We start from the raw sequence: 27,727 nt of genomic DNA, 5'->3' as shown, positions 1-27,727 counted from the left end.
AGTCTCCAATTTGTGGTTTAGAGTTTCTCAGATGAAAGGTCTTAATCCCCCAGATAGATTATCTGGGGAGCAGAAGCAAAACTCCAGGAAACTGAACTGATTTTAGTCTGCCAGTACCAACACACCGTGTCATCCTGTGCAAATGCAAGAGGCCAATCTGGCAGACTGAGAACTCTGCCAAGAACAAACCTTGTAGAAATAAGTATCTGGAAGAAGACTAGAAGACTTTGAGGGGGAAAAAAATTAAATAAATAACACAGTTTTAAATGGATCAGCTTAATTCTGCTTTTGTTCAACAAGGACCTATGCTGGACCAAAAGTGTAAATTGTCCCTCTAGCTATAGAGGACAGCTGGATTTGAGATTTATGCTCAATATCGAAATGAATGAACAGCCACATGCACAGGCACTTTTTATTTTAATCTGTCTGTCAAATAAATGAGCAACACAGAAAACAAAGGATAGAATTAATCCCATCTCAAGAAACTGTAGTCAACTGCTCTGTGATACCATCCCTGCAAAGATGTGACAACGGGACATGAAGCACAGCTGGGAATGCAGGGTGGGAGTTTCCAAAAGTGCATACCGGTACTGTCCACAGCCTTTCAATAAACCTGCTCTTGGAATGGCTATTTCAGCCCCTTAATTTAGCAGTGTCAATTACATTTGTCTCTTCATTCTACTAGTACCACTGAAACAAACAAACAAGAAAAAAACTCCCAGCTGATGAATACTCAGTTTGAAATTAATTTGAAAAATACCCCTTGGATCCTGAAGTAAATTCTCTGACCTAACACACTTAGAAAAGCACCCACATTCTTTCCTGCTGGAAATGCCTTCCCCTCCAAAAAGCTACTGCTTGATACACGGCTTAGAAGATATTGCCCTAATTACTGAAACCTCCGCTAATTGCTGTTGAACTGCAGGAAACAAGGGTGAGAATGGAAGGGCTGATTATGGAACCTGAAGTATGCCTTTATAGAACCAAAGGCAAGCAATCTGTGTAAGCATGTAGCAAAAACTGCCTCAAAACTAAATGCTGACTGAATCATTTGAGTGCTGACAGTTCACCCAGACTGACACAATTACTTCTGTGTCTCTATATTGCTAGACAAGTTCTTCCTTTACTTGTTGGGACAAATAATAATAATAATAATAATAATAATAATAATAATAATAATAATAATAATAATAATAATAATAATAATAATAATCAGTTGTTCTTAGTTACTCCCTTACATGCTTTACAGACCTCCATTTTAATTGCCATTATTGGCCACATAAAAAAGCCATTGGAAATTGCAGCTATGTGACCCAGGCAGAAGTCAATTCAGACTCCTGCTACCTCCTGCTAAGGTGGGCATGTTTTTCAGCACTGCTGAATTAAGTGCAGAGCAGTGTTAGAAGGCAACTGCTCTTAAAAAAAAAGAAAGAGAGAAAGAGAGAAAGAAAGAGAAATACAAAAATAGCAAATATCTGAGTATTATTAAGTATATTCTGATCTATTGCATTTTATCAGTGTGTTACAAATCTATATGCATTATGAAAAAAACATGGATTTACCTAAACTGAAGTATCACAAACAAGTTGTCTATTAAATATATAGCGGTGCTTCATATACTTCTTCAGAAGCACTTCTAACAGCCGCTTGCAATGTAGTACTCTATAAACTATAAAATCATCATTAAGAATTAGAACACCCGGGATTCACTGTGTGACTGAAGGCGAGCGTTTTATTTAAAACTAAAAAAACAAAGAATCTGCGGCAGTGACTATACAGATATTTACACTCACCTTTACAGGTTGTATTTTTGTATACTGTGTAATCCAGCTCTCAGAATGGTTTGCAATAACAAGTGGCTTTGTCTTACTTTTTCTCTGAACAGTTTTAACTACCTCTATTGATGAGCCTGGTCTCTCCCTCTAATTATACCCACTAAGATCCTATTTGCTTTCTGAACTGCTGCCAGACACAATGCCAAAGGTTTCATATTTCTGTCTTGTACCACTCCTGACAATTTACCTGATTAACAAATTTGGATGTTGCTTTTCTAATCTGTTCATATTAAGTTTGTTTTTCTCTGTATTAAACAGTGTGAATTGCTTGACAGCCCTAAGAACAGCTTTCCTGTGCTTCTCTTGAGCACAGCGAGTGTTCACATCACCCCTTTTTACTCCTCTAATTTGCGCTTTCTTTTGGAGAGCTAATGAACTCAAAAAATTTGATGTTGAAAGATGCTTCTTTTTCACCAGTCACACAAAATCCTGGGTACAGATACAGACGTTTTATCTAAGTCATTCTTATGTCTGCTGGACTGTAGGCTAGGGCAGAAACAATTGGGCTGTTTGTTTTTTCCCCATGAAGTCTGAGCAGGGGCTGATTGGCTGGTTTTGATCAGCTGAAGAAAGAATGATTTGGAAATTCCAAAAACAGTGCTTAGCATTTGATAAAATCAAGTGTCAAAGAGTAGGACAGAGAAATCTCACATCCCCTATGTATGGATGTTTATAGATGACCGTCTCACAACTCCAGGAAGTAAAAATATACGTAGAACCAAAGCAACAAAGAAAATCAATTTAAAGCTTACTTTCTCAAGCTCAGCTACTCATTACACTGCTAAGTTTGGGCTGCTCACTGTCACTAGTAGATCTGTTCAAACCCTTTATCCCCACTTCTGTGGCTTGCTCCTTCTTCATCTGCTCCTGACGAATTAGAAGGGAGTTGTTATATCAGTCTGATGTCTCAGAACTAATTATTTGCCATTTTTGCCTAATTAAGGAGCTTGCTCAAAGTTATAGTTCTGCTTATAACTTCCAGGTGTGCTGCTTATTTATGACAAATATTGTTCCTGACCATGAGACTTCTATAATAAGAGCAGCATCCTTGAAATAAGGACACAAACCTTGTACTGGTATAATCCTATGAATATGTAGTAGGCAACTGATGTATTAGATGGGCGTGTATTCAAAATTTTCTCATATTAATAGAAGAAGACTTGGGGCTCTTGATTTGTGAAGATGTCCCACCTTGTGCCCTGCACAGAAATATAGCAATATCTCTTCGCTAAACATTTGACTTTTCAATGTGTTTTGGAGATTCTAGAATCAGCAACAGGCCTTCCCATTAATTACCTGGGATGTGAAACCAAAACCCCAGTGTTAACAATGAATTCCAGGCTGATCATTTCCTGCCATGGTGTAGCTTGAGATTTGTCTACAGCCACTCGCTTACACTGCCATCACTGCTACAGTTAAGAACTAACTGTACTCCCAACAGGAGAGGTACTTGATCTTAAGAACGCTGTTCTACAAATTGCGGGTTGTTGATGTCTAAACTAGTTCAGCCTGAACTGAGATCACTGTAGATGAGGCTCTGTTTTAAAAAGTGTTCCGTCCTAGATCATTTCGAAGTTATATCATTTATCTTCACACACTCTGCCATGCTTCAGAACTGAAAATGTGTCTTTGAAAGTAATAGTCAGTCGGGAAAAGGAATGGACACACTCTAAGAGAGAGCTGTATCCCAAAGAATTTCGATTAAATTTTAGGAATAAAGCTAGTGAGCAACTCGGCACTAGGGTGAGGAGGGCATTTTTTAGAGTGCAGTTGTATAAAAGGCTGTATTAACAATAATAATACTTCTTCACAGCATTTTTTATTTAACTGTCTTAGAGATCATCACAGACATTAACCGTGCTTAACTACAGCCTGCACTAGATTAACATTATTATGATAATATTATGGATGGAAAAGAAAAAGACAGAGCTCCTGATTCACTCAGGAACAGAACCCAGAGCTTTGTGCTCAACTTTCTAATCCCAACCAAGAAGAACTGTTATCAGACAAATGAAAATGAGACATCAGACAGAAAAATTATAAAAGGCTTTTAAAATCATATTGTAATTCCAATAAGGAAGCGCTTATCAGACAAGGAAATGAAGTTGCTGTGGACTAACAAGAGCTAATTGTTTTTACTCTATATGTTTAAATCCTCACTGGACCTTTGCAGTATCATTCATAATCACCGGGTATTTATTACTGGTTACACTGATTTACTCATATGCAAATCTAAAAGTGGAGAATATTTTACATAATGGCCATTAGAACTGGATCGATCATCTTCATTATTAACCCTGTTTATGACTTAAAAGAAAAGGATGGAATAACTGCATCTACTTTTGCCTAAAACACTGAAAGTGATATGGAAAAAAAGGCATAACAGTTGAGATAACAGAAGTGTCTCTCTTCAAGTACCATTCCAATCTCTATCATATATGGTTTGGATTTTTTGTTGTGGTTTTTTGTTCAGCAGTTTTAAATAATAAGAGTTTGGCCTGCCTTTCCTCAGTGAATTCCTGTAAAATGCTTAATTGGTCACTCATTAATCTTAATCTATCTTAATCTGATTTAGTATAGCCCACAAGATGTACAACAGCTTCTTCTTTGCAAAGCATCAGAGACTATTCCAGACAAAAATAATCCTTAATCTTTCTTCTGCCCTTGATACCATTCATCACTTCCTCCTCACACTGGCAGCTTGTTTCATGTGCCTTCTCAGCTCTGCTGTCTCTTAAGCTGTCCTTTCACTGTTCCAAATATGTCCCTAGTAGTTGATAAATTCTGTAATTTCAGAAGTTTCTAAAATCCTGCAATCTTTATGCAATATATCTTGCTAGTGCTAAAGTTATTTTAATTAAGTTCCTCATGGATCCTTCAAAATTAATGGCAGAAGAAGGCAAATGTTCTCTCACAAATATCAAAAAATGCATAATGAGTAATTTTTAAAATGCTCTTATTCCTACAACATACTGAATAAAATTGTCATTGCCATTTTCAGTCTTCATGGATCTTCTTAAGGGCTTCTTGCCTATACTAAATATACCTCTTATTTGCTGGGCAGTTCTGGCTTTTTCAGTTCTATAAAAATTTTACTGCCTTCCTCATTTAGTAAAACTTACATTTGCATAACGTAAGAGCTGAATAGCAGAGTCATGAAGCAGAATCAGAGTACTCAGCTCCAATGCAAGCTTCCTTTGTGTACCTAAATCGAGCTCAGTAAAGAACATTTGAATGATCAAGAGTATGGCTTACTCTCCCCTTTTGACAGTCTCTATCTTTCCCGCTACAAGAACAGTCTGTAGTGATTTTTCCTTGCAGATTTCTTTAATGGATCAAAGATTTCAGCGGTTGCCTTCTGAATGTTTCTCATTCAGATATGTGCCCAGTCATGACATTACTGAATCAGTTTTCTTAGCTATGTAGCTCTGCTAGATGATCCACAGGCGCAGCCGTGGGTGTACTTACATTTGCCCAATCATACTAGAGAACATTCACTGTCTCAAAGAGAGTATTCTGAAGAAGAAACATTAAAATAAAGAGAATAAAGGTGGCACAAAGAAGAAAAAAAGAGAAAAGAAAATGATGTGGGTTTCTAAAATTATTATTAGAACTTCCTTTTTCTTTCTATAATTGGTGTAATAACTTAGCAATGAAATTCATATTAGCAGTCAAGTTGTTTTAGACAATAGTCTTGGCGTTCCAAACCACACCAACAAAGTAGAACAATCCAAGCAAAACATATTCACAAAATCTTTTGCCAGCATTGTGCTTGACTGTTGTGCTAGAAGCATCTAACACTGAGTGTAAATCTGCTTTGGAAAGTAATCACACAAGCTCAACTCTTCTTTAGTCAGTTTAAAATACGTTTTCTTTCATAAAATAAATTTCAGTCTGCTAACTCACGGCAAACTCAGCTAAGTCAGTACGGCCCTACTATGAGTTCAACTGAAGCTCTAGGCCTAAGAAGAGACCATAGTACTCAATGTGCTTATGAATACAGAAAAATACACGTATCCCCAAAACTTATTGCCACTTGATATAAAGACATTCAGAGAAAATACTCATGGTATCAACTATGCCTGCTTTACTTCAGAGGAGGAACACTAAAAATTAAGATATACATATAAGAACATGTTTTTGCAATGTTTTAAAATTTGGAAAACGAATCCCATGATTATAGTTATTGCTGGAAGATGTCACCTCCATGGAACAGAACAGGCCAGATTTACTGGTCTATTAAACTGCTGTCTATTCTGAGTCCTATTTAGATTCATGGACTGTTTTTAATCAGTATGTGTAAAATCCGACAGCCTATTTTCACATGTGTGCAAAACAGTCTTGTCAGAGAGAGCTCCTTAGAACTTGTGCTGAAAAGTCTGCAGAATAATAGAACATCTGTAGTAAAGGCAAGCTTGAAGATATACCCAACAGTCATCATTCTGAAACTCTCTGAAGAAACTGTCAGAAGACATCGTCCCCAATAACAAAATACAACCACACCATAACCAGCAGTAACTATCATGCTCCACCAAAGGGAAAGGATCAGAACAAGATCAGTCAGTTTATGTGTCTCTTTTTCTACACAGCATGCAGTTTTCAGACATTTTGAGCCTGTGGCTACTCACTGTACAAAAGCAAGATGGCTGCCTACAGTCTTTGAGCTTCTCTGCAGCTACTAAATGGAGCCCTGTGTGGACAAATGCAGAGGAAGAACAGCAAGAAAAGAGCTAGAAGTGTAAAAACACAACAAAGCAAAATTAGCAATTTTAGAACTCGCATATGGGATACGGGGGAAAAGTCAGAAATTAGTTACATCCCTCACTAGGATTTGCCTACTGGCAAAAATTCCCATTGGCATTACCACCTACTTTCATTAGGAGGAGCTCTATTGGAAAAAAAAGGATTAGATTCTTCTGCAATGCTTAGAATCTTGTTAAATACAACACGCTGAGCAGAACTGGTTGAAAAAGTCCATGGTTACATTAGCTTATTATTACTTAATGACTGAATTATGAAAAATGAGCTACAGCCTAAAGGTTTGTCAGCTGAAATTCAGTTGTAAACTTCTTTAAAAAATACTAGAACTCCTACACAAATAACAGCCACCATTAATTTTCACCAGTGACTGAACATATGACTGTCTGCTCCTACAGTTATAAGCCCAAAGTGGGAGCCATAGGAAGGGAAAACTGAGAACTGCTTCCTGGAATCTAGGATGAATGAGGCTCCTTGCCAAAGGAAGCACACACATGTGAACAAGACACTCAGAAGAAATAACCCTTCAATCACTCAACTCTTGTTGACAAAATTCTGTAGAGATGGCAGTTTGCACCACTGCTCAAGTTTCAGATTGCGGTTTTTCTAAATCTGGTGCTTTGTTTGCAGTGATGGTGAACTGCAAATCTTCAGCAGTTACACGACACTCAGGATGGACTGTGACACACTGCGCTCCCCCAGCCTGCAGAGAACACTTCATCAGTTTGGACTTTCCCCACCTCTCTACAGCAGCACTCCCCTTCTCTCCTCTTGCAACACTGCATAACAGAATAACATAAGAAAAGCAGCAGTGATGTCTGCATGCATACAAACCTCAGGCTGTGGCCTCAGCTACCATTCTCTCTGTTTATGCTGTACGGTCAGGCAATTTTTTTCCTCTTTTTCCTCATCATAACTTAAACTCGGGGCTCATTCCAAATGGCAAAGTGGAAATTATCAGCTGGCTTTAGGTTTCAACTCTATGCAAATTGTGCTCTGCTTACAATATTAAACCAGTGCAAGTCCCAGACAGAAGACATCTGCCTGATCACAGAAGAAATTGGCAAGTGGTTACGTTTTACTTCCTCAATTTTTTGTAATTTAAATTTCAGCGGAGAACTTCATTGGTTCACATAAACTCACTGCTAAATAAGCAGTTTTCATCCTTCAGCTGTTTGTTAGATGTGCAAATGCAAGATCACATACACAAGGCCAATGCTTTCAAATTTAAATGTCACAAATTAAGCATTTAGCTATGTAGCAAATCACACAGTAATTCAGTAGTTACTGAAATTTTATCCTGAAGTGCAGTGCAATTTTTTTTTCTCTTCATAGAATTCCATAGGATTATGGAATCCTTTTCTAAGAAGAACAGTAGCTTTTATTTCTAAAAAATATTATTTTTCACATAATTTTTATTTTTCAGAAGTGTACATAAAAGTTAAAAGCAAGCATACCCGAAAAGATTACATGTTAAAAGCCAAGTGGGCCCCAGATTTGATTTCCTTTAGTATTTTAATTATTTAAAAACTGGTAATTCAATTTCTGATGTATATAATCAGCCAACACAAATACAGATAACACAGCTGAGGGTCTTGTGGTGGTGGAAAGACTACTTTGCACAGGGCTTAATAAGACTATAAATACGAAAAAGTGCAGTGAAAAATACTGCCAAATACTACACAGGAGTTAATTTAGAGTGCATTTACAAACGTTAAGAGTTGTGCATGTGGCTTATGCATGCATAGCTGTGAACAAACAAGCACTTACAAATGTCTTAGTGTGTGCTTTCAACCAGAGGATGTTCTTCTGCCAGTGGATCGGGTCATTACAAAGTACACAGACACCTAGTTAAAGTAATGAGTTTATCTTTACTTACATTTAAAGCAATAAAATAATAAGTAAAATTATGCACCAAGAATAAAACAAAAGAAGTCAATGCACCTTAACCATTACTACATAAGATTAACTACAGTGACAAAGAAAGATGCATCACCACCTGCCCTGATACTTCACCACCCAGATCTGCAGTTGCTGTGGAGCCCCAGTTGCAGCACAGACTTGTAGAACCTTTCCTTACAGCTGGGAGGTCCTAACACAGTGCATTCATTTGAGGTGAGGACTCCAAAGTCCCTGCAAGGGGGTCCACCTTTTATACAGTTGAATAAACAAGGTTACATAATTTCAAGTGCAGAAACATCTGATTCCATCCAAGGCCTGGCTAGGGCTCTAGGAAGAACCAAAGGAGTTTTTCTTTCTGTCTTTATGTGGAATGGAAATATGTGGGCTTTAACCACATATTTCTCAACAAGGTCAGATGTCTGGTGTCATGGCCTTGCAACAAGGCCTTTTTTTCAGGCTTTACTACCTCTATCGGTCCTTCAGCCTAGATAAAGCACAGTCTTCACAGTATATCCTGTTAAATATAATCTTAGACATAGGCATGAGACAAAAAGGTCTCTTTTTTTGTGCCTCAGTTAACTTCTACCCGTTAGTCATGGCTATGATTTACATTCCTTTTAAAACATGTCTAATTAGTTGCATAAAACAGGGAATTAAACATCAAACAAAAATAAAAACAGTGGCTGTGCAAAGAAGAAAGCAAAGTGCATGCTTAACCCATGGCCCCCTGGCAGCCATGAAGACACATCCAGTTCCCAAACTTTCCACATCTGGGTAAGTACATGCGCTAGCTTTCTCACTTCTTTTATTATTTGTTTTACCACTTTTCCATTGCCATCCATTTGTAGGTAACAATAGGATCCATCTGATGTTCTGCAAACTCCCCCTTCTTCTACCAACAAATAACAAAAAAACACATGCTGCTGAAAAATCTCATTTCTCATTTGAATGAATCGGTCTGCCACAAGGCCAAGAGCCACGGATGTTTGATTAGCTCTTATTTCTAAGACAGTGGAGGATCTCCCAGTTGTCAGGAAAAGTTCCACAAATCATCACTGCAACTGGGGATCCCAGCAACTGCAGATCTGGATGAAGGTAGAGGTTAGGGCAATTGGTGATGCATCTTTATTAATCACTGTAGTTAATCTTATGTAGTAATGGTTAGGTGCGCTGCCTCTTTTGTTTTATTCTTGGTGTATCATTTCATGCACTATTTAATACTTCAAATGTAAGGAGACTCACTTCTTTAACTTGCTGTCTGTGTCCTTCCTGCTGACTCTGTCCATTGGCAGAAAAAACATCCAGACTATTGAATTGTTAGTAATTTCTTAGCATATGCCAAAACAAAGCTGTCATCATTACCCATGCTTACCTGTGCAGGCTAGCATACATTATAGCCTAGACTTCCTTAGCAATGTTCCCTTACCTTTTGTGATGTTGAAGACACCATTCTTTAAACCGGTTAAACAGAGCATCACAGTAATTTCTCAGCAGTTGGAATCACTTGATACAACAAGCCAGTATATCTGCACCTGAAGAATTTGTACAAACAAATAAATAAATAACAATTTTCACTGTTCATTTTGAAGGATTTTAGAATTCAGCTATAAAACTGACACGATCACAAAATGATTGCAGTTCACTAAAACCTTCATAAAACTTCCTTGTTCTAAATGAAATGGTCCTTTCTCAAACACCAAATAATGTATATTTTTACAAACACTGAAAGCAATTCTGATACCACTGCAAGTTGACTTTACATTTGGAAAAGCTGGATCCCAGCTCATTTTATTTACCCATCTAAGTACAGTTGCCTGCAGCTACATTCTCCTCTATTCTCTATAACCATCACTTTTCCTACAAGCCAGTGAAATAAAGCTTTCATTTATTTTAAAATAAAACTCTATTTTAGTTCCCTTTTGACAGATCTACAGCATTTTCACATGCCTTCTCATACTCAGTCCTCCACCTGATCTTGGTTCATAGTGAGTTAAATAAATGCACAGTCATAGTAACAAGAATCTGAAAGCTGTTAACCAGTTCAGCTTCCCTCAAGTTCCAGCCAATATCACGGTAACACTTTGTGCAGCAGTATCTGAGGCTTTCTTGCTTGTTTTTCAGTGCTGGCATGAGTTTATTTTTTGAGGTGGAAGAGCAAGAGTTTGACACCTGGGATCAGCCACCTAACAGTAAAATGAACAGTTGCTCTGTCATTATTGTGATGTGGTCAGTAAATGAATTAAGCCTTTGCCTACTGGTTTGCAGATCTTTGTTTTGCAGACTGTGAACCACAAAACTGAAGCATTATGAAACAACAGAACAAAAAAAAGGCTGATAAATTTAAAACAGTATTATCAGGATATCTTCCAACAACTATTATTATAAAAAAGTAGTAGAAGATTGAAACTCATTTGTAGTCCAAGAATAATGATAGTTTTTATGACCCTTTTATTTGAGCTGTTTAAGTGGCCAGCATGTTTTCCTTTTCTGCAGAAAAAGCATAATTAAGTGATGACTGAACAAACTAAAATTAAAACAATCCCAGCAAACAAATTAAAACAAATTCCAACAATCCTAGCAAAGGTTTCCGGTACATTTAGGTAAGAAGGTTCTTTTTTTATTATGTCTTCTGGTCTTTCTTGTATGCCTTCCCTTAGTAACAGACAGCTTTAGGCTTTGTAATAACACAGGCACTAGTGATGACGTAGTGTTTCACTGAGTAATCACTGAATATTGCAAAGGACTGCACAATCAAGACACTGGTCAAGTACCATCAAAGGCACAGTTCTCTTCCCACTTGCACCCTGTACCCCAAAGATCTTCTAAACTACAAAATGTGGAGTTCTCCTTCAAGTGCTTGTACTGTGTAACAGACGGCACCAGTCACAGACGTGGAACAGCAGAGGATTTTATGGCACATGAGAAAATACTGAATGACTCTTCATTTCATAGTGTTTTCAGACTACTTTTTGTATTAGCAATGCATTTGAAATAACAAAAATGAAATCAACTGTATGAAGGGATTGTTTTACTACATTTTCTATATGTGGTAATACAGAGTATTTTCCTTCTGATGAATTACTGTACTCATGATTTGTAAAGCCAGCTTCCAGGTCCAGTAAAAGAAAACAAAACAAAGATATCATACTTTGCACAGTGAGTTTGATGCTATTTCTCCCCCTAACCACAAGCACAGTTAACAGCTACTCACAATAAGAGGTCTTTGGCTGCACACATTTTTTATCTGATTTTACTGAAACCTTTAAATTTGCTGTATTGGTTCTCATGGTTAGAAGAGCATCACAGCAGAACCTGTAAAGTATATTGTCCTCCCATTCCCCCATTTTAATTCCCCAGCTTTTATTGCTGAGCACAATATCATATAGTACAGAACATCTTTTTTGGTCAGTTGGGATCAGCTGTCCTGGCTATTCCCCAGGTTCCTCACCAGCAGGGCAGAGTGAGAATCAGGAAAGACTTTGACATTGTAAGCCCAGTTCAGCACTAACTAGAATGCTTCTTTGTTGCCAACATTGTTTTGGTCACAAATCCAAAGCACAGCACCTTACAGACTCCTGTGATGAAAATTACATCTATGCCAGCCAAAACCAGTGCTGGAGTGAAATAAGCCTGAAATACAATAACCCAAATAGCTAAAATATATTGGTCTCCAAAACCATAACTCTAGAATCTTTCAGAAGTACTGCATTTACTAAATAACTAAGGTATATTCATTATAGTATTTATCTAGCACTGAGTATGACATAAACTACCCTGAATGTTTGCTGGCTTTACAACATCCAAGTAGTTGGTATTTCTGAATGTTTATGATTTTTTATGTTAATTTATTTTTGTCAGCAGGGTGTGATTTTTAACTTAAAGACAAACTGCCAATTTTGCAAACTGGACACTGTTTTTCTTATCAATATAAAAATATAACACGTGGGAAAAATATGCAGTAAGTCTTTGAAAGTATTCTGCTGTAAGCATCTGTCCTCTGTTGATGATTAGCTGTCTTGGGATGGGTCTTGTATTTCTGGTATTTTCAGTGCCTCCCCCGGTGTTTTCTTATTTTTATTTAAATGCAGGTGCTGAAGTGTTTTAACTTACAAAATGGATGTCCTTGAGATAATCTGTAGTTAATTTTGTGCTTGATTTTCAGACATCTTCACTGAATGCTTCTTGTATTTACTCATGACTGAAGAAGACTGAAATTAATACTTGAAAATACAAGACCAACCAAAAGAAGCATTTCAGAAGCATCACTGCAAACAATCAGTGTCAGCTTTTCCTATGAGAGCATCCGTTAAGCTAGAACTTAGGCACACAAATACAGTTTAAGCATTCCCAAAGCAGTAAGATAACCTGAGAGTCTGCTTTCAGAAGTCTGACAGTAACTGTGCACATGCTTTCATTTTGCTCATAGCTTGATGCTGCTGAAGTGTCAGCCATAAGATACCACAAACATGTTTCCTGGCTAACACAGCTGCTTCTGAGAACACAGCGGCCTAATCTTTATTACATGTAAAGACAGACTGCTGTCCTTTGTAAGATAACAAACAAAGGTACTAGGTATAATTTCTGAGCTGATAAAACCATGTAGCTAGATTTTACATAATTAGTCAGTAGCAGAATACTTCTGTATATGTACGGTAAATATAGGGATGGGGCACAGTCAGCAGCTCCGTACTGAATGGGCATGGTGCAAGAAGGTAATGTAATCTCCACAATACATGTGATCTTTGAGAACATGGAGATAATGTAAACATGCTGTGAAATGTTCTACATGCGCTGCAAAAAGTTTGGGTGAAAACACACAGTACAGGAAATTTATTTTTATAAATATAGTGGGGACAGACATTGCAGAAGTCCTTGCTTTTTGCATTGAGGGAAACCAATAAATATATACGTATATATATACACAGCAGGCACTCCATCTTCCATTTACTGCATAGAGGAATGATCTCATTTAAAGTATAGACTAAGTATGCAGAAAGCTTCTATTGCTCTTGCTAGAATAGGAAGAATAGACTGTAAAATTAAGCCACTGCTTCCTGTGGTTATCAGGGGCACTAGAAAGTCAACTTTATATGCATAAATAACTCTATATATGCTTTGCTTAGTCATTTGCTCATCAGTTGGTCCTTTCCTATGTATAGGCAAAATGAAACAGTAGTTTAAGTTTCTTATCTGCAGTTTAGATCTGTGTGCTCATATAGATGAATACGCAGGCGTATTGTAAAATTTCAGTTTATGAATTTTCACAGCTCTTGTAATGGAACTGCAGGGTCTGTTCATGTCAGCCTCCTCCTCCAACACACTCATGTACAGCTTCAAGCCCACTGCAAGCAGCAGCTGTACACAGCCTTCAATAATACTATCTGGCTCTTAATGGGAACTTCAGCTCTGTGCTCAGGTGTAAGGCGGCTAGTAGGAGGCAGAATACAAAAACAGAAGGATCATTAAGAGGAAATTATCAGTTATTCCCAAGGACTGAGGGGTGCTGGTTGACAGTAGGCTTAACACAAGCCGGTGTGTCCTGGCAGCCAAGAGGGCAAATCACATTTTGGGGTGCACGGAGCACAATACATCCAGCTGGTCAAAAGTTTTAAGCGACCTTTGATTTGTCCTTATTCAGTAGACTATTAAACTCACAGAATACCCAGAGCAATATTGGGATCATCCCAGCAGACACCAAGAGATAGATTACTCTAATTTAGCAGTTTCTCTAACTAACGCTTCATGGGCTCCACCATTATAATTCCTTTACATCCTGTAATGTCTAGATTGCATACCACCCAATGCCATAATTATGTTTTTCTAAGAAACCTTAATAAATTATTCTAGGAAAATTTCTGGTTTGCTGGGAAATTTTCTGTAGCTCTTTGCCATAAATGAAGCACTTTCCTTGTTTATGTATTTTCCTGTGTGTTCTATTGAACCTGGTCAAGAATAAAAGTCTTCAACGTGCAGATTTTCCAATCTTTCAACACCTTCAAATTGTCAAGACACAATTAGATAGAAAGTGAAACCCACTGCATGAGCAGTGTTCACTATACGTGAAGCTAAACTTCACAAGCATCTCAGATTTCATTTGGAGTTTATAATCTGACTATCAATAGAAGTAAACCTCTTCAACTGTGGGACATGTGTATGTATACATATATGCTGACGTATATATATGTATATTCAAATACAAATACACTTATAAATAGGTGTACATGCATACTTCCTGCTAAAGTAACGGCCTGTCTTTCACTGATGCAAAAGTGTTTATCGATGGTGGCAGCGGGACAGGACAGAACAACAGGACTGGGCTGAGATGGAATTTCAGGAATTCACGCCGAGTTTTATGTCCCAGCTTAACCTGGACTTATGAGAACGAATGTTCCAAACTAAAGGTAACATTTACTAGGATAAGTCACATTCAAAAGTATCTCAGTTTTGAACAAATAATCTATTCCAAAACTTATGAATATTATTTGGAGAACTTTCACAATTAAAAAACAAAAAAAGAGTACAGGGACACAGTGAATTTAAATTGTGAGCATGAAAAACTTCTGAAATTAGTAATGGGAAGATTTGATAATTATTAACCTACCAGGGCAATATATAAAGACAAGTATGTAATCAAATCTTGGGGAGCAAACTCATTCAAGAATTTAAAAAGTAATTTTCAAATGCAGCCCACACCATTAAAGTGTAGAAGTACATTTCTCATCTTTTTCTTACTACCAAGAAGAATAAACTGGTAAGTTCCTATACTTTTGAAGCTGCAGGTTAATGGCTCTTTTTGTTCAGACAGTGACACACAAACTGTAGTCTTAAATTCATCTCTGTACATTTAAAAGTTTCATGTAGAGGCTTTTACTCGGAATAGATGATTTAATTTTGCGTTGCTGTTTTTTTTTTTTTAAAGAGGTAATATCTATTTCAGCAGTACAATCGCTCTGATCTCATAATTACAGAAATGTTATGTAATTTGATTGCACATTGAGAAAAATTACCCTACCTTGTATTTTGCCTTTGTTGAAACTGAGGTACTTCGTACTTATGTCTCTGTCTTTCTCTTAATATACTGCTCACTGTAAGAGAAGGAGAAAAGGAAACTAAAGAGAAGCTAAAATAAATGTTACTTAAAAAAAACAAAATGCGTAGCATATCTTTACATGTTTAGAATGCAGGCCCTTCTCTAGGCCTTTACAATGTCTTTACAAAACCTAAAACAATATCAGAACAATAATAGCAATAAATAGATCCAATCATTTTTATTAATCTGATAACCTCATAACTATCATAGAGTTACTGTCCTTGTTTGGTATTTCATAGAAGTAGTAACAAAACTCAGATGCTCTTACTTAAAATGTAATGCTCTGGATTACTGTGTTAATGAGAATCCCTGCTAGTAGCTGGGGCATATTGCACACAACTGTGCTGCTCTGATACACTTCCAGTGAAAAGAACACATACATTCATTGTCCAATTTTTAGCAGTATTTGGGAAGGAAACTATCAGTATCTCAATAGTCTTTGGGTTTCCAATATGTTTGCTTGGATTCCTGACTGAAAATTGTATAAAAATCCTTATTCTACCAGATAGAACACAAAAAAAGCATTCTTTTTCTGTCAGTATTTTTAATGGCATGAATATCTGTCTCAAGCTTCACTAGCTCAAAGACAAATCTTCAAAACTTGTTCAAAATTTTCTTAGAAAAGCACAAAAATGTTTAGAAACAAACCATCTTTCATAACACAATATTAAATAATGTGAGACAATATAGGGAAAAGAATACCCAGTGGGAAAGAGGTTGAGTGATTTTTACAATGTCACAGCATTCAGTAAGGTACACATAGATAAGGAAGATGAAAGATGTGATTGAGCAAGCACACCTCTGGAATCAGCACTATCCATTCTTATTAGTCAGCTCTTTGCATCATATCTGAGATTGGATCTTTGCTACTGTTTGTTTGTTTGTTTGTTTTTTCCCCAGGGAAGAACACCTTCCAAGTGATGTAGAAATAAAGACATACAAATAGCAAGAAAACTGAAGAATTAACTCACCTTTAATGAAAAATTCCTCCCTGGGATTCTCATCATCAATTTCCAGAATTTCAAATGCACACAGGATGGATGTGGCAGAAAAATATAAATGGCCTGGAAGACGTACATGAATCAGCCTTAGAATCTTTATACATTATTGACAAACTTAATGTCAAGTCATAGATTGACAATGAAGTAGATGTCTATGAAAGTCCTGAAAAGCCAGCTGCCCTGCTTTGTTCATGTTCACTGCCAGTGGCAACTGTGCACTCAGTACAGAAGACAGCATCCAACTAACAGGGATATCTGGCCCAGAACATTTTGTGTACAGCACAAGGGCACTGTGTAAGACATGCATGCCATCTTCTCCAAGTTGCCCTAGAAAGCTGCTCCTTTGCACTACCTACCAGAAATTTGCAAACAAAATTTCCTTTTGCTGGTTCCTCTAACTAAGCATATCTTGTGGCTATCTGTATGCACAACAAAAGCTGAATCTAACTTACACTGCTACAGCACAGTGCATGTTGCTGACATTTCTCACACTGTCCTTGTGGCCTGGAAGGGGCTGCATCATGCTTTCAGCCAGACACCAGAACTCTGGTCAGGTTTGGGTACTCTTTGACATTACAGTGAATTAGGGTAATAAAATTATTTCGATTGATGGAACAGATTTCCAGTTCTAAAGATATCTCAGGAACAAGTTTGTTACTACTTTAAAGAAAAAAAACAATGCAACACGAGCTAGGTGTGCAATTATTAGTACCCTACCTATCAACAAGGTAAGGGCAGAGATGATGGGGGTCCTATGTCTGTCATGCTCTTGTTCAACTGATCGTCAGGATGCTGTTATTTCAAAATGCCTGCTATGAGTGGCAGTGAGTAAAGACTGCAGTGCTGGTGAGAAGTGTGACACCATGAAGCTGCCTTTCAGCAAGATCCTCCAAGCAGCCGCTACAGACATTAAAATTAGTAATAGGAAGCAACAACATGTGAGTTAAGATGGGCACACACTGAGGCAGCAAACAGGCCTTTTCAAAGCAGTGTATTTGGTATGCAATTGAGGTTTGCTAGGTGTGCTGCAAACTCAGGAAGTGCAATTTGCACCTCCTTGTGCCAGAAACTGAATGAGTCAGATCCTTAAAGCTTCAATTTTAGCTTTTCTTCAGGCCTCCTCATTGTTCTGACTAATGTGATGCTATCAGAGCCAGCTAACTATGGTAGAAAACGTCTGCACACACCGCATAGCCTCAAGGCTACAGCACAGCCAGGCTGCTGTCAGAGCCTGAACACCCACAGATCGCGGTGCAGCAGCTGCAGGCCACTCCAGCTAACTGTAAGAAAGTAAGTTATTAGCTGCACTAAAAACACACACGTGGTGAAAAATGTGAACACACTACAGCTAACAAAGCACCCAAAGTCATTAGCACCTCAATTTTTAGGCATTAAAACTGATACATCTTAATGCAGCCTGAAGTTCAGAAAGAACTACACAGAAATTTAAAGCTCGTAACTCCCCAAAACAAGAGACCTGAAACAGCCAGCAACTTAACATGCAGACTTGGCTCTCTAAACATAACAAACAAAAATATCCAGAAAAAAATATTCTGCATCATTAGGGCCCAAAGAGCACACACTGGACGAGTGTCATGCCTTAACTGGCTGCAGACTATACGATAGACAATAACAAAACCTGTCTTTCCTGAGGACTTACTGGGTATTTATTAGCATATACATGAATCCAGGCTTCTTTCCAATTTATCCAGTTATTTACTATAAATAAAGCATTTCATAAAGTATTTTCTGTCGATGGGTAGGAGATTTGTTTTCGTTTCTAAGTGAACTTCGGTAAGTGGCAAATGAAACCAAGGGTGAAATTAGTTAAAATAATTTAATGTTTGAAAGATTTATTAGCTGTTTGCTTTCATTGTGCTCTCCCACAGAAAGCACGACTTGGCAATCAGCTGATGAATTTCCTTACTGATCTTGTGTAAGGCAAAACCCTGGTCTGACAAATGATATGGTGACAACAGTTATCTGAACTGCTGAGAGCTTCTGGCAGAACCAGGCCAAGGGGCTCAATTCTGATCCTACAAGTGGTAGGGAAGCTATGCAGTTGGCAGTGAGATTACATTTGGTTCTGTACTGTTGCTGAAAATGAAGACCCCATCGTTTAGAATTTGTACCGGTAAACCCACATTTTATTTTAATTTTTTTCTTAAAAAGTGAGGATGAAGTCAGTGTTGAGACCCCAGCAGCTTTCCCATGTCCTCAGAAGAACTGCAGGGAGCAAGATTGGGGCCATTTAATTTCAACATAAAGGTCAAATGCACACACTGCCTGTGCTGTATTCTATACTGCCAGCATAAAGCAGGTGACAGTGAGGAACCCGTTCATCTAACAGCTGCCAGGTGTATTTCAGAGAGTACTGAAACCACGGATAGCTTCCTAAGACTGATGGGAAGAACCAGAGGTTCCTGGGCTTACAGCACACTGCTTGTAACCCCTTCAGAGGCCCCAGATTATCATGTTACCTGCCTATCAAGCACTGCCCGCTCTTTGGGTCAAAAAGTCACCAAAATGGGAACAGAGAACCAGCTCATTATTTCCAGTTTTCTCAGCAGTCTGCTCTGAGCGTGCCTGCTGCCTTCTCTGTGACGTACATGGTATTGTTTGTGCAACAATATGTTTGCAGGGATCTGCAAAGCACTACCACTTGTGTCTACAGAAGTTACTCAGTAAGTGTTAGCAGCTGTTGCTCAGTGCAACAACCCTGTATAGAATTCCAAGGACAGAGACATTTGCAACAACGGCCTAGAAAATTTAAAACATCGCATTTAATACCTTGCCGCTTCTGAAGTAGCATCATTTTCAGAGGGGTTTTGCTCAAAAGAAGCACTAAAAACCTGGGACTCGTTACTAAATGATTCAGGCTAGGGACCATGGCGTCCCATTGGAGTACGGCCCGCTGCTCCACTGCGTGCTCGCAAAGCCACGGCTCCATCCCGGCCGTCCCGCAGCGCTGCCCCCTCACAGCCCGACCCGCCGGCCTCCCCCGCCGCCATGTCGCGGCCGCGAGGGCGGGGCGCAGCAGCTCCGGTTGCGGTGAAGGGAGGCCGCAGTCAGCGCTGACGGGCGTTCCGCTGCTCTGAATGTCTGCTCTATCTGCTTTGGGCAGTTCTGTGTGTGCTGGGAGCAAGACAAGCCCTCGCTCTCTCAGCACGGCTACAAGGGGAGCAGAGCCGCTGTGGGCAGCAGAGGAAGGAGAGGAGGCAAATTGAAGGAGCCGTACTGGTCTTGTGGGCGTGAACATGTGGCTGTTCCTTCCAGACAACCTCAATAATACTAATTCTAGATTCTCGTTACATTTCTGTTACGTTCCTGTTAATAAATAAATCGTAAATACAAACTCAGGGTGCTGTCAGGTGACAAATGACATGAGCAACATGTCTGTAACACTGTGCCTTCTTAAAGTAGATCTCCAGAAGCAGGAATGTGCTGCCTGAGCCTGAAAGAAAGTCAGTGCACCTGAGAAAATAAATTAACCCCAAGTTAGGAACACGTAATTTGGTGAGGAGCCTTTACAGCTCATGAACAAAAAGTGGCTGGAACAGAAGAGTGTCAGTGCTCCTAAAGTGAAAATGAGAAATGTTAACAATAATTTCCTTTCTTGGCAGCTACGATGACTGTATTAAAATGAAATTTGTGCTCCATATTAAATACAGACTCAAAACTTATCAATGGTTTAAGTTAGGAAATACCTCTCTGAGAGAGTGGCTGGGTGCTGGAATGGGCTGCCCAGGGAGGTGGTGGAGTCACCGTCCATGGGGCTGTTCAAGGAACATTTAGATGTACCAGGGACATGGTTTAGTGGGAAATATTGGCAATAAGTGGACAGTTGAACTGGATGATCTTAGTGGTCTTTTCCAACCTTGGTGATTCTTTGATTCTATGACTCTGTGGTAGAGGGAGTTGCCATGATCCCGGTGCAAAACTTGTATTTATTGAACCTCATGGGTTCACATGGGCCCACTGCTCGAGCCTGTCTAGGTTTCTCTGGATGCCATCCTGTCCCTTGAATGTGTAAGCTGCACCACACAGCTTGGTGTCATCTGCAGACTTGTGGAGGGTGCACTCAATCCCACTGTTGATGTTGCTGATGATGTTAAAGAGCCCTGGTCCCACTGCTGACCCCTGAGGGACACCACTCGTCACCTATCTCCACCTGGACACCAAGCCGTTGATCACCACTCTCTGGATAAAATCTCACCAGTTCCCCAGCCACTGAACCCATCAAATCCAAACCTTTCCAATTTGGAGAGATGGATGCTGTGGGGGACAGTGTCAGAGGCCTTACTGAAGTTTGGACTGATGACATCAGTGACTCTTCCCTTGTCCACTGACACGTTTATGACATCATAAAAACCAACAAGGTTGGTTGAGTAGGACTTGCCCATGGTGAAGCCGTGTTGGTTATCCCATATCACCTCCCTCTCGTCCATATGCCTTTGCATAGCTTTCAGGAAGATGTGCTCTGTGATCTTCCCCAGCGATGAGGAGAGGCTAACAGGTCGGTAGCTCCCTGGGTCATCCTTTCTAACCTTCTTAAAAATGGGTGCCATGTTGCCTCTTTTCCAGTCACCAGAGACAGCAGCTATGACTTTTCAAATATCCTCAAGAGTAGCTTGGCAACTACGTCAGCCAGTTCCCTCAGGACACTGGGATGCATCTCATCTAGACCAGTAGACATACGGATGTTCAGGTTCCTCAGGAGGTCGTGAACCTGATGTCTGCTTACAGAGGGAGAGACAACGCTCCCCCAGTTCACATCTTCAGAGCCTTCTGCTTGAATGAGACAGTGGCAACCCAGAACTGTCACCCAGCTGCTGCTAAGTAGCTTTGTTACTCTTTCATGTGGCAAGGAACCAGAAACAACACACAAACCAAATTTAATATGAATTAAAAGTGCTGACAGTGACACACTTGGTGCAAAGCAGCAATGCAGGTGCAGAAAGCACCTCTCCCTGTGAGATGCATGTATGCTGTGAAGTTAACTGCATGCATATTTCCAGTCAGATTATAGAGTTATAGACTTAGTCCTGTGAATCACTACTTCCATGAGCAGTTTGCACTTACATGTAGATTGCTGGGAAGATTTTTATGGTGTTCTTAAAACAATTATTTATGTGGAGACTGAAACAAATCAGCAGAAAAAAAGCATGCTGTATATTACTTCTGTGATTAGGACTTCTTTAGAATCTCAGCTGCTGGGCCTTTTTTGTTATTTAAACGTGTGTCTAGCTATTGAATTCATGTCATTTAGGATCACTTTAAAAACAGTGCACTTGCAGAAAAAAACATTAATATCCCATTACAATAGTATTCATATTACATGTATGCCATACGGTAAGCAAATTATCACATATTCTTGTTGAGAAAAGGTTCCAGCCTCTGATTGCATTACCTGATGGTTTAGAGATTCAAAAGAAAAGCAACGATGTTATTATCCTCCACTAGAGGGCGAGAGAGCATCTTTTGTTGCTAGGCAGATTCTGGAGGAAAAAGAAAAAAAAAAAAAGAAAAAAAAAAAAAGAATTTCAACATCATTAAAGTAATAAGGTCAAATTTGAAAAACAAGAGAATTTAATTCATCATATCACCGAAACCGATGTAATTTCTAAAACAGTAAGGCTCTGACATCTGGCATTTAATTGCTGGTGGGTTACTTCCTGCAATCGCTGGAACGGAACAATGAACACCGATAAGTTTATATGCGTGGACAACCACGTTTTGAGTCTTTTTTCCCTTCTTTTCACTCCACAACGCTGATTTCTTCAGACAAGGACATTAACAGATAAATTAAAAAATCTAAGAAAAGATACGTAAATATCACAGAAATGGTAATACTGGAATACTTTCCTTGGGAAAGTGAGCACAGCACAGCTAGTAGCTGCAGAACTGCCATAGGAGCCTATAATCAAAGGCTGGAACTCATTGAAGAAAGGTACGGGAAAAGGGTAAGAAGAAATGTTCTGGGAGGTGTTAATGCATAGAATGGCTTAGAGAAGATTGGCTTAGAGATAATTTAGCACAGCAAGTTTAATTGACTTGAAAGTTTGCAAATTTTTCTTTACATAGTGAGAAATGGACAAACTACAAACAGAGCAGTAACTGGCTGGTTTTGTTATGAGTTTCTGTTTACTGCTCAAGAACTAAAACCCAACAGGGAAACAACTCAGGCCTTATTATAGATTTTATTTGTAATTTTCTGAAATTCTAACTAATAAAATAAATCTATATTTCTGTTCTTGCAGTTCTTGTGTCAAAAACAAAAACCCCAAACCTTTTGATAAGATATTGATATCGATAGTTTTATATTCACCAAGTTGATAAGATATTGATATTGATAGTTTTATATACACCAAGTTATTAAAACTCTGATGTTAGAATTTCATAAAAGCTATGGGATTTTATGAACTGTTTATTTAAAGAAAAAAAAAAGGCAATGTTTTGGCAGGTGCTGCAGGGAATAGGAAGAAAAATAGAAATTGCACAACTCAAACCTATCTCAGAACAACTCAAACACAAGCACAAATACTGTATTACATCCTGTGTTCAAACTGTTTACAGACCAGGAGATTCTTTTGACCTAAGAGTCTATCAGGATAAGGATAAAGAAATTGCAACCGTGGTGACTGTATGACTGCAGAATGAACCCAGCAGTTTATTTATAACACTATGCTCAGTCTGCAGCGAGAGCAACTTTTTCATTTTAGACAAGACACAAGTAAAATATTGACTTAGGAACTACATTTCTATACTGAAAGCTACTGCACAGAGATGAATACTGTGATTTGAATCAGCCTGAAGGACTAATCCTTGGTATCACTGAAATCAATCATTTATATAAATTAGTTGAAGCTAACCGGGTGCTACTGGAGCTTGCAGTTAATTTGGTGCACTTTCAACAGGCACAGCCCATGGCTCAGTCGTACGGCTCTCACAGAATGCTCAGAGATTTCTTACCACGCACAGGTCTGACCCAGAGAAGGAAGCAGCCACACCACAACTGTGAGTCACATCACGAGGCCTTTGTGTTCTTTTTGCTATTATGATACCTGTGATGTTTAATGAACTGCAGCCACTCCCTTGCACTCACGTTTTAAACCAGAAAAGCCAGATATCTGCGTGTGCAAAGTATGTTACTGTTACAACAGCAGTTAGGACTAACAGGATTTTTTTATATGCAAGATAGTTTATCTTTCCTGCTCAAATTGCCAAGTGGATTGTTAACTTTCAAAGCTGAAACAGCACTGCGCAAAAAAAAATGTAGACCCAACCCTATAAAGAACTCCAGCAGAGCAAGGAAGAATTCCAAACACTCACTGGACTTCACTGCATGTGTGTATTAGATGCACATAATACACGTTAATTAACCTGTAAGATCTTTTTCTGTCAGCAGAGTATTTACTGTATTATTTTCCAGTAAACAAAGTACTTCTGTATCTTCTTGGACATTCAGAAGTTATGTTTTAAATAGTCTTAATGTGGGGCTGTGTCAAAATACATCTATGGAACTGGGTTAGTGTTCATTTTAGAAGCAGAAGCCACCAGGCCTACACTTACATTTGCAGTGTTCCCTTCCAGCTTTCTGGGCTTCTTCTCCATCTTTGCGTCCTCTTCCCATCCCTTTTCTTCCTTCATTCTTGCTGCTCTACCCCAGCTGTAGCAGGAAAAACCGGGCACCAACTCACTTTGGAACAGCAACATACAGTTCTGCTGAGGGTGTTTTTAATGTGTATCTCAGCAAAGCACTGATGAAACAGCCTTGCCATTTGAAATAGCCATCATCCTGTTGTCTTTTTAATACAGTCCAGGAAGTTTCCCCCCAAATATCTCACAAGATACACATCAGAGCATTTTGGACATGGCTTCCATGAAGGATCTAAGAAAATTGGACGGGAACCCGTCTGTTCCCCCACAAATCTGCAGCTGCTGTAATACATCAGCTCTTGCAGACAGAAGAAAGAAAAAAGACAAACCGATATTGTCCAATGGATATATCCATGCCAGCAATGATAAAAATGTCGCCTATTCTTTTGTTTCTGAATGTCATTCCCACGGTCTGTCCTCAGAGTTGAGTGAACTCCAGCAAGAGATCTAGCAATGCAGTTCAGTCTTGCCCACAGGGGTAAGACTTTGCAGCCATGGTGTGAGGAGGTGGGTAAATGGCTGAGAGAGTTCATACTTCCTTGAGACATTCTTTTAGGATGTCGCCTTGTATAAATCCTCCAAAGACAGCTGGGATTCTCTTCAGAAAGGAGGTGGGAAAAGGCAAGAAAATATGCATAATTTGGTGTTTTCTTTGGCAGTTTGGAATTATCAAAATGAAGGGAAGCCACGGTTTTTGGGGTATCATAAGAAAGTTGCAGTACTATGCCATATTAAAAGATTAACTTTGGCTTGTTTTTCTCTTCTTCCCTTCCCCTCTTCTTTCCTGTTCTCTTTCCCTTCCCTATTTCCTTTCCCTTCCCCTTCCCTTCTCTTTTTTTCCCCCTTTTCCTTTTCTTTTTTCCTTTTCTTTCTTCTTTTTCTTTCCCTTTTTCTTTTTCATTTTCTTTTTCCTCTTCATTTTTTTCCCTTTTATTTCTATTGCTTCCTATTTCATTTTTCCTTTCCTCTTCCTTTTCTTTTTCTTTCATGTTCCTCATTAGGATGAAGACGATGCCCTTCAAAATACAGACAAACTCAGTAACCCAGAAAGGTTACGGAAATGAAGATAAAATATCCTAAAAAAACAACAACTGTGTAGCAAGAATTGACCAGATGAATAGAACTGAATGGAACAAAATGAAGAGCAAGGTGCCTTTTCTGTGTCTTGATACTGTAGCAACCAAATTGTTATCTCAAATATTTATTTCCTTATTAATCACTGCACTACTACATTTCTTGGGAAATAGGGTGGGTACTTAATGAGAGCTTTAGGGAAGAGAGTAATGAGCGCTGCAGCAATAGTATAAGATAAATGCTGGGCATCCAAATTAGTGCTTTATATTTTCATCCATACATATTTTCAGAGGGCTGAACAGTCTCTAAGCTGCTATTTTGAGCAATGGGGATTAAGCAAAGTGGTTAAAGCATAGAGTGAGGTGTACTGCCAGGATGAATGAACTTCTAGGTAGGTTGAAAATGTGATGAACCATTGGGTTTAAAGGATAGTAATCAGTGAGGTGATATTCAGTTGCTGGTCAGTGGCAAGCAGAATGCCCTAGGTCAGTAGTGGGGACAGTATTGTTCATTAGCTTCATTGCAATTTGCATCCTGACACAGGATGTGCCTACATCAGATTTTCTGACAGCACTAAGCTGCACAGGATAGTTCTCAAACCCAATGATGGAGCTGCAGTTAAAAGTACTTTGGGAAACTTAAAAATTGAGTGAACAGCAATTGAATGAAGTTTAACAGGGAGTGAGAATGTGTGTGTGTAGGACTGAGTCGTATCAGGCACCCATACAGGCTGCCTGAGCAGCAGCCCCGCTGAGAAGGATGTAGCTGTCACAGTGGACACCGAGCTGAATATGAGCCATCAGTGTTTCTGTGATGAATAAAGTGATAATACAATGGCCTACGTTAGGAAGAGAGCAAAGACAGCAGATTAACAGAATTTTTTCTATCTCTTTCTTCTGTGCTAATGAGTCAAAATCTGTCAAGGGCAGGACAAATAAGCCAAGGCTGACCTGAAATACAAGTCACAATCTTCCTTCAAGTAGAAGGTTGGACTGAATGGACCCTAGAACCACTTTGGATACACCATGCAGCTCCCCAGACAGCGAGCAGGACTGAGTTACTGGTTCCTCCTTCTGCCTTTCTCCCTCTCCCTCCCTCTCTTCCTCTCTGTCTTTATGTTCCAACATACAATTACCATCAAGTTAAAACGTCAAGTAAAAAGTCCTTCCTTTCCAGATTCTATTATTATGCTTGCCATCCAACCAATATTTACAGTTCAGATTTGTAATGCACCAGGGGCTGTCAGACTGTTTACATCTTATTTTACTTGATTTGGCACTTTATGCGTCTTGGCTCAAAACAGCCTTTGTTTGGTTTTCTGGAACCACAGCACTGTCCCTCTTCTTCTTATGAAACATCATCTGTATTTTCCCTGATAAACCTGTACAACTTAATGGTTAAAATTTGAGCAGATCAATATGCACTCATCTTTTCAAGAGGTGGCATAAATCCAAGATCTTGGCCCCAAACCGCAGTGACTTCTGGAGCAGAACTGCTGAAGCAGTATGACACAGCTAAGTGAGTTCTCTATCAGCTCAAACCTTACAGACTGAATCTGTTAGCACAAGGATCTCAGCAAGCAGATGGCATCTCAAGCACTAAAGGGAACATGGGTTAACAGCCAAAGAAATATATTTGTAATAATTAGAGATGAGTCATGCCACTACTCCGGTAAATCTGTTTCTGTGGTAGACTTAATAATGTATGTTAGCATGTCAGCTGATTCACACATCAAAAGTATGTGTCACATCAGGTAGCAATTGTAGCCAATAAGCAGCAAATTCACCTCAAGCCCTTAGCGTGGAACCTTTCAAGAAACAAGGCTCCAGCTAAAAAGCTGATGTCAAAGCTAAAAGCTGGGATAGGAATGCGCATACATGGCTGAAGGTACTGCAGAACAGTCACTGCGAATGTGTACAGTTCAGAATGACACCTGCATTTGCAATGCAATAACATAATCTTTTAAAATGAGATATTCTCATTTTGTTTACAAAGGAGAGAGAAATGAACCCAACTGCAAGTCTCGGACACAAATCTAGTTGCTGATTGTAGGACAGGATTACCTTTACATGATTGTGGCACAAAGCAGTATAAGGTTTATGTGAAGACAGAAGCCATAGCACATAATCTTCCACATGCTTTAACTAAAACCAGATAAAAGTGTTTCTTAAAGGCACAGGAGAGCAGGAAAAGTTTCATCACCAGAGGGTGGTGAGCATGGAACAGGATCCCCAGGGTCGTGGCACCGAGCTGCTGGAATTCAATAAGCATCTGCACAGTGCTCTCAGTTACATGGTCTAATTTTTGGATGGTCCAGTGTGGAGCCACTTGTTGGATTCCACGATCCTTATGGGTCCCTCAGATACTTACAATATTCTGTGGTTCTTTGAACTCCATTTTCATTCTAA

General features: G+C 39.0%; 1 protein-coding gene across 4 annotated transcripts in view; it reads right to left on the bottom strand.

The window, feature by feature from the left end:
• Nucleotides 1-27,727, bottom strand: part of ZBTB38 (zinc finger and BTB domain containing 38) — an 84,058-nt gene that overhangs the window by 25,096 nt on the left and 31,235 nt on the right. For 2 of the 4 annotated variants that reach the window (XM_085512943.1, XM_085512945.1), the window contains exons 1-4: nucleotides 21,997-22,085; nucleotides 16,557-16,649; nucleotides 15,508-15,580; nucleotides 9,922-10,027 (exon numbers count right to left, since the gene is read on the bottom strand). The gene's annotated coding sequence lies outside the window, so the exon portion shown is untranslated. Of the gene's footprint in view, nucleotides 1-9,921; nucleotides 10,028-15,507; nucleotides 15,581-16,556; nucleotides 16,650-21,996; nucleotides 22,086-24,158; nucleotides 24,256-27,727 lie in introns of those variants that run through there. The other 2 variants (XM_085512949.1, XR_014933188.1) reach the window with 2 other exon arrangements.

Source organism: Coturnix japonica, chromosome 12, assembly GCF_054131305.1.
Source record: "Coturnix japonica strain WE chromosome 12, WE-NBRP24, whole genome shotgun sequence".
In the NCBI taxonomy this organism is placed as follows: domain Eukaryota; kingdom Metazoa; phylum Chordata; class Aves; order Galliformes; family Phasianidae; genus Coturnix; species Coturnix japonica.
The sequence above is the reverse complement of the archived record's forward strand: the minus strand, read 5'-3'. Positions and strand labels throughout refer to the sequence as shown.